Raw genomic sequence first — 11,679 nt, forward strand, 5'->3', positions numbered from 1 at the left:
CTTCCTCATCTTGAATGGCAATAGCGTTGAGTTGCTCCCTTGGGTTATTCATTGTTGCTTGGAAGGTTACCTTGTGGTCATTCGGAAATCAACTTGGCGAGCTGTCCAATCTGAGTTTCAAGCCCCTGGATTAATGCTTGTTGATTTTTGAGTGCTGTCTCGGTATTCTAAAAATGAGTTTCTGACATTAAGATGAATTTTGTTAGCATCTCCTCAAGGTTCGACTGTTGGTAGGGTGGTTGTTAGAAGCCTGGAGGTGGTGGTCTCTGATTCCCTTGGCCTCCACATGAAAAATTAGGGTGGTTCCTCCAACTTGCATTGTAAGTATTGCTATAGGGATTGTTTTGAGATCGAGGCCCATGTAATTTAACCATTCGTTCTCTATGTTGTGGCTATAAGGTGGGTATTCTGAACTACTTGATCCGCCTCCACTTACTTCGCATTGCATTACTGGGTGAACCTGTGCAGAACTAAGGAAACCATCAATTTTCTTTTTCAAGAGTTCTACCTGATTAGAGAGCATAGTGACCGTATCGATGTTATAAACGCCGACGTTTTTGTTAGCTTTGTCCTCATGACTTGCCACTGATAGTTATTCAATGACATCTCTATAAATTCATAGGCATCTTCAGGTGTCTTATTATTGATGGTTTCGCCAGCAGCGCGTCAACCATTTGTCGAGTCGAAGGATTCAAGCCATTATGAAAGATTTGAACCTGTAGCCAAAGCGGTAACCCATGGTGAGGGCATCATCTCAAGAGGTCCTTGTATCTCTCCCATGCATCATAGAGTGTTTCTAAACCCATCTGCACAAAGGAAGAAATATCATTACGTAATTTAGCCGTTTTAGCAGGCGAAAAATATTTTAATAAAAACTTTTTGGTTATTTGCTCCCAAGTAGTGATTGACCCCCCTGGCAATGAGTTCAACCATTGTTTAGCTTTGTTTCTCAATGAAAAGGGGAATAACTGAAGATGAATGGCGTCATCAGAAACACCATTAATTTTAAATGTATCACATAGTTCCAAAACGTTTACCAAGTGAGCGTTGGGATCCTCGTCCTGCAAACCATCAAACTGAACAAACTATTGTATCATTTGAATTGTGTTAGGTTCCAGTTCAAAAGTATTTGCGGCTACAACCAGTCTAACTATGCTCGATTTAGTTCCTGTTAAAGAAGGTTTAGCATAATCATACATAGTGCGCAGAGCAGGATTCTGATTAACAGCAATAATAGGAGGTAGCAGATTTTCTTGGTTTTCAGCCATCTCCTCAGTTGTGGTTGAAGTATCGTCCTCTTGCTCGTCCTCTATGTATCTAAGGCTTCGTCTTATTTCTTTTTAATTTCTGCGAACTGTGCGGTCGATCTCACCGTCAAAAAGAAGTGGTCCTGACAGGCTGCTTCTGGTTATAAACTAGAAGAACCAGTCAGAAGGAAATAAGAGAAAAATTAGAAAAGAAAATAAAAATTTAAATTGTAATAAAAGTAAAGTGGCTAAAGTAATAAAAATCGAGTTTTCCTAATATCCTAGTCCTCGGCAACGGCGCCAAAAACTAGATGCGTGATATTCATAACTGGTTTTAAAGATTTAGAAATGAAACGTTCCTGAGACTAACTTATGATCACGATTAAGGCAAGTGCACTTATCGAACAGTAGTATAGTTTAGCAAGATTGGATTGTCGAACCCAAAGGAACTACGAGTACTAGTACTTACTTTCTTTTTATTATCTAGCCTAAAATTTAAGAGTTTTGGTTGTCTAAACTAATTACTAACTAAGAATGCACATAAAGAAAAACTTGGGAAAATACTTTTGGGAAAATTCGATTGATTAAGACAATACCTAAGGACAAATCCACCTAGACTTCACTTGTTATTTGACTCTAAATTAGACGATTTATTCATTTGACTTGATCCGTAGAAATCTCTAAGTTATATTATTACCTCTCACGAGACTAATAACGTCTAACCCTAGGTTGAATAATTGAAATCTCTTTCTAATTAACACCCTAGAATTGCATTAACTCAATCTATGGATTCCCTTATTAGCTTTCACCCTAATCCGAAAAAATCTTGTCATGCTATCTCTAGGCGCACAATCAACTCCGCTTAATTATGACAAATTTACTCTCAGACAGGGTCTATTCCTCATTTGAAGAAGAGCTTAACTTGAGTCAATATCCTGGAATATCAAAACAAGAATTAAGAACACATAATTAACAACAAGTCAAATATTTATCATACAATTCAGATAATAATAACAAGATCTTTCTTAGGTTTCATTCCCCTTAGGTATTTAGGGGTTTAGTTCATACTTATGAAAGAAAACATCTCAAAAGCATAAAGGTAACAAAACATAAGAAAACCCAAAACTCCTGAAGGAACTTAAAGGGAGATCTCCAGTCTTGATGATGAATCCGGCTCTTGAGATGGATCAATCGGCTTTCCTTGAGTAATTCCTTGCTTCCTACTCTGCATGCCCCTTCCTAAGGGCCTCCTCAAGTGTTTAAATAGGCTTTGGAATGCCTAAGAGCCTCAAAATTGGCGTTTTCTGAATTGGACTAAATTTGGGTTCGGCAAGGACACGCCTGTGTGCGATTACTAAAGGCCGTGGTCAAGGCTATTAAATGGGTACGGGAGTGTGATCCACCTATGTAACACATGCTTCAATCCTTCCAAATTGACACAGCCTTGTGACACGCCCGTGTGAGGAAGTTCAGGCAATGTTGTTTTCCCATGTGGGTCCATTTTCTCCATTTTCGACCCGTTCCTCGCTCTTTTTACTCTCCTATGCTCTCCTAAGTATAAAACATGAAATTAAAGGATTAGGAGCATTGAATTCACCAAATCTAAGGAGAAACCATCCATAAATGCGTTAGACATAGGGTAAAAATATGTACAAATTACAGTTTATCAATGGCCCTTTAGGCCCAAATCACCTTATATTCATGCCAAACACAAATTTTCTATCACATAGCATCAATTATCAAATTTTGCCTATTATGGGCCCAACAGCCCATCGGCCCCATTAAGCCTATTCTGGCCCGGTTGGCCAGATCACAGTCCAAGTCCATGGAATCACCCATAGGCCTCAAACAACCTATTGGTTTCCTCCTCACGAGTGTTCGGGCACTCGCAAGCCTACCGCAACCAAACTTTCAGCTTTTCGGCATTTCGGATTTTGCCGATCTACTTGTGTGTGCAGTGTATGTGCACACCTGGTAAGCAAGCATGTTGCGATTCCCTTAGTCACCAAACTACAAATGATATCACCCTTCAATTAATCGTATGCTTAATACATATCTTTACTAAAACCGAAACCTTACCTTAACCTTACCTTGCGCAAGAAGTATAACAACCCCTTCTTAAATTACTAACCACGATCAACTCCTAGATTTGCACCAATCTTAACTATTAAAACCAGAATAATAGGTGACTCGTATCCAACACAAATCCCCTTACCTTAACTATGAACATTCAGCCACCTTAGCTAATGGGAGAGGAATACTTACCAAAACTGCAAACACCTAAAGGGCAATTTCGGCAGAGAGCTAAGATCTGAGATTTGATACTAATTCCCTACTACAGTTGATTAGAAAGAGTGAGGAAAGAACAGCGTAATAGATTCTTAGCAAAGTCGATTGGAAGAACAAACACTTACACTAGCTTCAGTCGAAGAGTATTTGGCCCTTGGAATATTCGGCTTTTAAACTTAATATGGTGAATAAGGTTTATTTGGTACATATTAAAGAAGAAGAGTAGAAGAAGGAATCGGTTAAGCGAAACAAAGAAAATTGTGTAGAGAAAGAATGGAAATCGGCACAAAGAAAAAAGAGTAAACAAATGGGTTTTCAGCTTTTAGGGAAAAGGGTTTCCGGTAACAGGGTGAAGGAAATTCAGCACTAGCTTGGCAACCCTGCATTTGGCACTTATTTGTGGCCTCTATAGCTGAATTGTCTGGACCTCAATTCCCCATTCGGCTCTATCTCTTCCCTCTTCTCATCTTCTCGTTTTTCACCCTAATAACCCCTTAATCCTTTCCTTAATTTTCTCTTCTGAACACTCCCTTTGGAGTCCATCCTCATGCCACTTCCAACCTTCTAGAAGGCCCAAAATTAAACTCTTAAAAATACTAAGCCAGGGATTCGAACCTTGGATCTCTTGCTAGCCACTAGCGCCACCTCCCTACACCCTAAGTGGCATCACTTTGCCACTCCTCCACAAAGGTTTTTTATGCCAGTTTCCCTTAAGTTTGAACTCAAACCTTAGCTAAGATCTACTATTACCTGCTTAACCAAAAATACCCAGCACATTTTTATCAGAACCAAAAAAAAAAAAAGAAAATTCCAAATTTCGGGATTTTTGGGGCTTTACAACTCTACCCCCTAGAGGAAATTTTGTCTTCGAAATTTTACCTGATTCAAACAGTTGAGGATATTGACGTCGCATCGCTTCCTCAGGTTCCCAAGTAGCCTCCTTAGCCTTGTGATTCCACCAAAGCACTTTGACTAATGGAACGGACTTCCTTCTCAGTTCTTTAACATCTCGACCAATTATTTGTATGGGCTCTTCCTTGAAAGTTAGCTCTGGCCTGACCTCGATTTCCACAATTGCCACGACATGTGAAGGATCTGAGTGGTACCGCCTCAGCATGGAAACATGAAACACGTCGTGGATCTGGCTTAGTTCAGGTGGTAACTCCAGCTAGTAAGCGACTGGCCCAATCCGCCTTATAACCCAATATGGCCCAATGAACCTTGGGCTTAGCTTACCCTTCCGTCCAAACCATAATACCTTCTTCCAAGGAGAGACCTTAAGGAAAACTAAGTCCCCTACTGCAAACTCTATTTCTCGACGCTTAAGGTTAGCATACGACTTCTGCCTATCCGAGGCCTCCTTCAATCGATCTCGGATCAATTTCACCTTATCCTCAGTATCAGCTACTAACTCAGGGCCTAAAAACCTTCAATTGCCCAACTCCATCCAACATGTTGGAGTTCGACACCTTCACCCATACAGTGCTTTGTATGGAGCCATCCCAATGCTTGCTTGATAGCTATTAGTGTACCCGAATTTGGATAATGGTAAATAGTCCTCCCAGCTACCTCGAAACTCAATCATGCATCCCCTCAACATATCTTCCAATACTTGGATTACCCTTTTCGACTGTCAATCAGTTTAAGGGTGAAAAGTCATACTGAATTTCAACTTAGTACCCAACGCCTCATGCGGCTTCTTCCGAAATTGCGAAGTGAAATGTGGGTCCCTATCAGATATTATGGATACTGGAACTCCATGCAATCTTACAATCTCCGCCACATACATCCTAGCTAGCTTTTGCAATGAGTGGTCAGTGCGAACCAGTATAAAATAGGCAGACTTGGTTAATCGATCCACTATAACCCATATCAAGTCTTTCCTAGCAGGCGTCAAGGGTAGCCCGCTAACAAAGTCCATAGTTATCCTTTCTCACTTCCAGAGTGGAATCTTTACTGGCTAAAGCAATCTTGAGGGCAACTGATGTTTCGCCTTCACCTTTTGAAAAACCAAGCATTTACCTACGAACTCCATAACCTTGAGCTTAAGTCCAGGCCACCAATAAAGCTCACGCAAATTTCGATACATCTTGTTTCCGCCAGGATGCATAGCATAGAGACCGCTATGTGCTTCCCGCAGAATGGACTGCTTTAGATCATCGTCCTTTGGTATACACATTCTCCCACAAAAACACAATACTCCTTCATTATTTATCCCAAAGTCTGATGTCTCCCCACTCTCCACTTGTTTAAAACAAGCACTCAAAGTCTCATCCACTAATTGCTTACTCCTTATCTGCTCGACCCACACCAACTTTACTTGAAGCTCAGTTAACAAGGTACCATCATCCAACAAGCTTAAACGGGCGAGCATAGCTCTCAAGTCTGATTTAGCCCTTTGACTCAACGTGTTGACTACCACATTTGCTTTGCCAGGGTGGTATTCAATCGTACAATCATAATCCTTTAATAATTCCACCCACCTACGCTGCCTAAGGTTTACCTCCTTTTAGGTAAGGAGGTACTTCAAACTCTTGTAGTCCGAATAAATTACACACTTCTCCCTATATAAGTAATGCCTCCATATCTTTAGTACGAAAACCACCTCAGCTAGCTCCAAATCATGGGTTGGGTAATTCACCTCGTGAGTCTTAAGTTGTCGTGACGCATACGCAACCACCTTTCCTTCTTGCATTAATACACAACCTAAGCCCACATGCGACACGTCACTATAAACCGTAAATTCCTTCCCAGGCATTGGTTGAATCAATACAAAGGCCTCCGTTAAAAATTTCTTGAGTTTTCCAAAACTCTATTGCTGCTTGTCTGTCCAAACAAACGGTACCCCCTTCCTCAAGAACTTAGTTAAGGGTGATACAATTATTGAAAAGCCCTCAACAAACCGCCTATAGTATCCTGCCAAGCCCAAAAAGCTTCAAATTTTCAATACTGACTTGGGTGTTTTCCATTTTAACACTACCTCGATTTTTCGGGGATCCACCTTAATCCCCTTAGCTGACACCACATGTCCTAGAAAAGTAACCTCCCTTAGCCAAAATTCACACTTACTGAATTTGGCATACAACTGCTTCTCCCTCAAAGTTTGTAACATAATCCTTAAGTGCGCATCATGCTCATCCTCATCCCTTGAGTACACCAAGATGTCATCTATAAAGACTACCACAAATCGATCCAAGTAGGGTTGGAAAACCTGATTCATGAGATCTATGAAAGCGGCAGGTGCATTTGTCAGCCCGAATGGCATCACCAAGAACTCGTAGTGCCCATAACGAGTTCTGAAAGCTGTCTTATGAACATTCGCCTCCTTAACCTTCAATTGGTGAAACCCCGACCGTAGATCAATCTTCGAGAAAATGGACACTCCCCTAAACTAATAATAAAGATCATTGATTCTCGGTAGAATGTACTTATTTTTAATAGTTAACTTATTTAACTGTCGATAGTCGATACACATTCGCAAGATTCCATCCTTCTTCTTCACGAATAATACCTGTGCTCCCTATGGAGACACACTTGGTTGTATGAATCCTCGATCCAACAATTCCTGAATCTATGCCTTAAGTTCCACCAACTCCTTTGGTGCCATCTGATAAGGAGCGATAGACACTGAAGCCGTCTCAGGTAACAACTCGATTCCAAATTCCACGCAATGAAACTGAACATGTCGAGTACTTGAAGTTAGTATTGCAGATTTTGCGAGACAAGCAATTGTATGCGAAGTTCAGTAAATATGAATTCTGGTTGAGAGAAGTCAACTTTTTGGGGCATGTTGTATCCGCATCGGGTATCCGAGTTGATCCGAGTAAAATTTCAGCTATACTCGATTGGAAGCCTTCGAGAAATGTTTCGGAAGTTCAAAGCTTTTTAGGACTTGTCGGATATTATAGACGGTTTGTGAAAGGCTTTTCGATGATAGCAACACCGATGAAAAAGTTGCTACAAAAAGATGTCAAATTTGAATGCTCAGAAAAGTGCCAAAAAAGTTTTGATCAATTGAAAACCCTTTTGACCGAAGCTCCAGTGTCAGTTCAGCCAGAGTCTGGTAAAGAATTCGTGATCTATAGTGATGTGTCTCTGAATGGTTTAGGCTGTGTATTGATGCAAAAGGGTAGAGTTGTAGCGTACGCTTGGAGACAGTTGAAGCCACACGAGAAAAACTATCCGACTCATGATCTCGAGTTAGCTACTATTGTTTTCACTTTAAAAATTTGGCGACACTACTTGTTCGGGGAAAAATGTCACGTGTATTCCCATCATAAAAGCCTTAAACACTTGATGTACTAGAGGGATCTAAATTTGAGACAACGTCGGTGGCTTGAATTACTTAAAGATTACAAGCTTGTTATTGATTATCATCCGGGAATAGCCAACGTGGTTGCTGATGCTCTTAGTTGAAAATCACTGTTTGTTTTACGAGCAATGAATGTGCACATGTCTATGTCCGCTGATGATGTGTTAGTAGCAGAGTTAAAAGCAAAACCATTATTGATGCAACAAATCCGTGAACCTCAAAAAGCGGATGATGAATTAGTTGCAAAACAAGCACTATATGTTTCGAAAGTGTGACAGCCCTAAATTGACCCTAGTCGGAAAGTGGTTTCGGGACCACTAAACCGAGTCATAAAAATAATTAACCGTCATAGTTGATGCTTATTATATGTATATATGCATGTGTGAAAATTTCATGTTTGAATTTTGTAAATTGTAAGTGAATTTTATTAAATAGGACTTATGTGAGAAAATTTAGAAATGTGCTAGGCAAATGTGAAGTGGCCTATTAATGCATGTTATGAAAATGATGGGTTTGCATGTCAAATTACCCAAAATTTGAGCTAGTGGCCGGCCATGCTATGGGGTGAAACATGTTGTGAACATGTTGTGTTAGTGTGTTATGTTAGAAAGAATAAAATAAAGGGTTAGTAATTAAGTAATGAAAAGGGAGGGGTGATGAAAACAAAGTTGTCTCATCCATGGCCCCCTCCATTTTGCCGTACCTAGAAGAAGAAAAAGGAAAAAAAAATGCTTCATCCTCTTTGTTCTTCTTGACCGAAAAATCAAAGGAAGAAGAAAGAGTTCTCTTGCTTCATGTTCGGTTTGGATGAGGATTAAGAAGGGGTAAGTACCTTGAAATTCTTGGAAAATTTTGTATAAAGAAGGTGGTTAGTTCAAGTTCTAATCATTCCATGGCTTAATTTTTGATTGTTAGGAGGTTTGATATTCGGCCAAGTAGTTTGAAGCTCTTAGCATATATATATATATTTTTCTTCTTTCTTGAAGGTTGAAATTTGGGTTGTTATTAAGGAGGTGCCGAATGTGGTCATTGAAGGGCCTTGAGGAACAATATATGTGGCTTGGGTTATAACATTCGGCCATGGTGGAAAATGGAAGTGATAGATGGTTGTTAATTGTGATGGTTTAAGGAAATTGTAAGTAGTTTGAATAAATGAACAATAATAATAACAAATCATGTAGTGAATTGGTGTAGTTGCCGAATTTAAACAGGAAGTTATTGAGTAACGTGTGTGTTTTAAGTGATAGAATTGAGTGAATGCTTGGAATGTGATATGTATGAATTATGTGTATTAGCCGAGTTTTGAACTTGAAACAAATGGTATGTAGTCAATACAAGTAACCATATTTGTAGGAAGTATTAAGCATGTAATTGGCCTCAACATAGACATGCAAATTCGGCCACATGAGGTAGATTTGTGTTGTATGTATTCGGTTAGAGGCAAGCACATTGATGCTTTTATCTTGACTTAGATAATCGGCTCAAGGAAAAATTTGTTAAAATGTTTAGTCAATTGATATTAGGTTAATGATGTGTGTATTCGGTCATCAAGGTGCACATGAGGAAATGTTAGATTAATTGTATTAAATTGCTCAATGTGATTAAAAATGCGTATGACCATTTTGTAATTGAGCTAAAGGTGGCCATATGACCTATCAAACTCCTTGTCATATTCGGCTATAAGCTAGCATAATGAGACTTTAATAAGTTGAATTTGTTTGAATTAGCTCAAGAGCTTAGAGGACCAAAGTTGGATAAGGGAAAGGAAAAAGTGATTGAATAGCCGCCGAAATCGTTCGACAACATCCGAGGTAAGTTTTCGAGTAATGGAACTTAGATTATGATTCGATTAGATCATGTTTTAAGCAAATCAATATCATGCTCTTGTATGTAGCTATTGAGCCGAAAATGATAATGCTTGATAAGTGACTTGTGTTTGAATTCTAGTTATGAAAATGAAATATAGATGTGTCATGATTTCTCGATATGTGCATGGATATTCGGATGATAACCGGCTAAGTCCCAAGGCATTTGTGCTAGTGACTAATTCGGGCTAAGTCCCAAGGCATTTGTGCGAAGTTACTATATCCGGCTAAGTCCCAAGGCATTTGTGCGAAGTTACTATATCCGGCTAAGTCCCAAGGCATTTGTGCGAGTTACTATAACCGGGCTAAGTCCTGAAGGCATTTAAGCAAGTAGTTATATTCGGCTAAGTCCCGATGATGCTTGGGTTTGGAAGTGAGCAAGCTTGCTGTAAATTTCAAATTAATACGCTCATAAAATCCAAACGATGAGGTATGTTTCGTATATGCATCGGAAAAGTCGATTCGTTTTAAATAGTATTCGTTCAACTGATTAACGAATTTTCGGCCTTTAGTTAGGTTTGATACCTTGTGAATGAATATATTGATTGAAGCGTAAAGTAAGTATGTTTATGAGAATGGCATATATGAAGTTATCCATTTAGCCATATGAATGTTATACCTTAGCCGAAACTAATTTCATTATTCAAAACTTACTAAGCATTAAATGCTTACTCCGTTCTTTGAATCTCTGTTTTATAGATTTTGGTTCGTCAGCTATCGGGCTCGGGATTGTCGAAGTCGAAGTCGTCCACACTATCAAAGCCCTTTTGGTACACTTTTGGTTGAACTCTGAAAATGTCATGTATAGGACTACCCTTTTGTTGTTGGTCATGTACCCTTTAGTTTTGTATAAATTTGGATAGCCATGCGAAAATGGCTTATATACATTTTGAGCATAGCATTATAATCGTCTTGTATGTTGTTCATTGAGAGGTATGGAAATGTTTGGTAACGATTAGCCATTGGGAATGGTTAATTATGATTATTTTGATGCTATGTATGACAAACTCTAGTTGATTCATGGAAAACCATGAAATAGGTAAGGTTTACCTTAAAAACAGATGCTGACAGCAGCAGTGGTGTGGATTTAAAAAATCACTAAACATAGTAAGAATGGAATTAAATAGTGAATAAATTATGTAATTGAACCTTGATGAATCTATTTTCATAGGGAAGTAATGAAACGATCATATGAACAATATTTTATGAGATTTTAAAGTTTTTGTGAAACAGGGCCAGAGCGGTTTCTGGATTCCCTGTTCGGACTTATGAAATTCATTATAAATTAACCAGAGATAGTTAGAAGTCATGCCATATATGTATAGATTCCTTTTCGAGTCTAGTTTCTTTAGAAACAAACGGCATAAGTATTGAAGCCCTGTACAGGGAGATATATAAGTCGTAATGCATGAAGGTCAGAGCAGTCGAACCCTGAAACAGGGGAGACTTTAACTAATAAACTGTACTAATTGGCCTGACCAAAAATTCTAGAAAAACATTTGTAGATGGATATATGAGTCTAGTTTCAGGGAAAATTTACGAAACTGATTTTCGAGTTTTGGAACTCAAGATATGATTTTTAAGGTGACAGTGACGCAGTTAGCCAGCTAGTCTGGAAATTTTTAAAATGGACTGTAAAAATAGGGAATTAAGTCTGTTAACCCCTCGTGTCCGACTCCGGCAACGGTCTCGGGAATGGGGTGTTACAATTTTATTGGTATCAGAGCTACGGTTTAGTCAATTCTAGGACTACCGTAATACGTTTGGGTCTAGCTATACATGCCATTTTGTGATTATTTGATAGTGTGGTGATTTCTGACATTTGCAAATGTGTTTATTTATAGTAATGGATCCCGATCCCGACCGAAGCGGTAGTTGATGATCTTGAGAGTGTAGCGCTGCTCCCAAGACAAGGGACAGCGCCGCGGACTCTCAACCTATTGCTAGCAATCCGAATGATGAGGCT

General features: G+C 39.2%; 1 non-coding gene across 1 annotated transcript; it reads left to right on the forward strand.

Annotated features, from left to right (window-relative positions):
• Window positions 1–732: 732 nt before the first annotated feature.
• On the forward strand, window positions 733–839 carry LOC128287379 (small nucleolar RNA R71). The gene has a single exon (XR_008278079.1). It is a non-coding gene; the product is annotated as a small nucleolar RNA R71 (small nucleolar RNA).
• The last annotated feature ends 10,840 nt before the right edge of the window (window positions 840–11,679 follow it).

The sequence above is a fragment of the Gossypium arboreum genome, chromosome 13, assembly GCF_025698485.1.
Source record: "Gossypium arboreum isolate Shixiya-1 chromosome 13, ASM2569848v2, whole genome shotgun sequence".
Taxonomy (NCBI): domain Eukaryota; kingdom Viridiplantae; phylum Streptophyta; class Magnoliopsida; order Malvales; family Malvaceae; genus Gossypium; species Gossypium arboreum.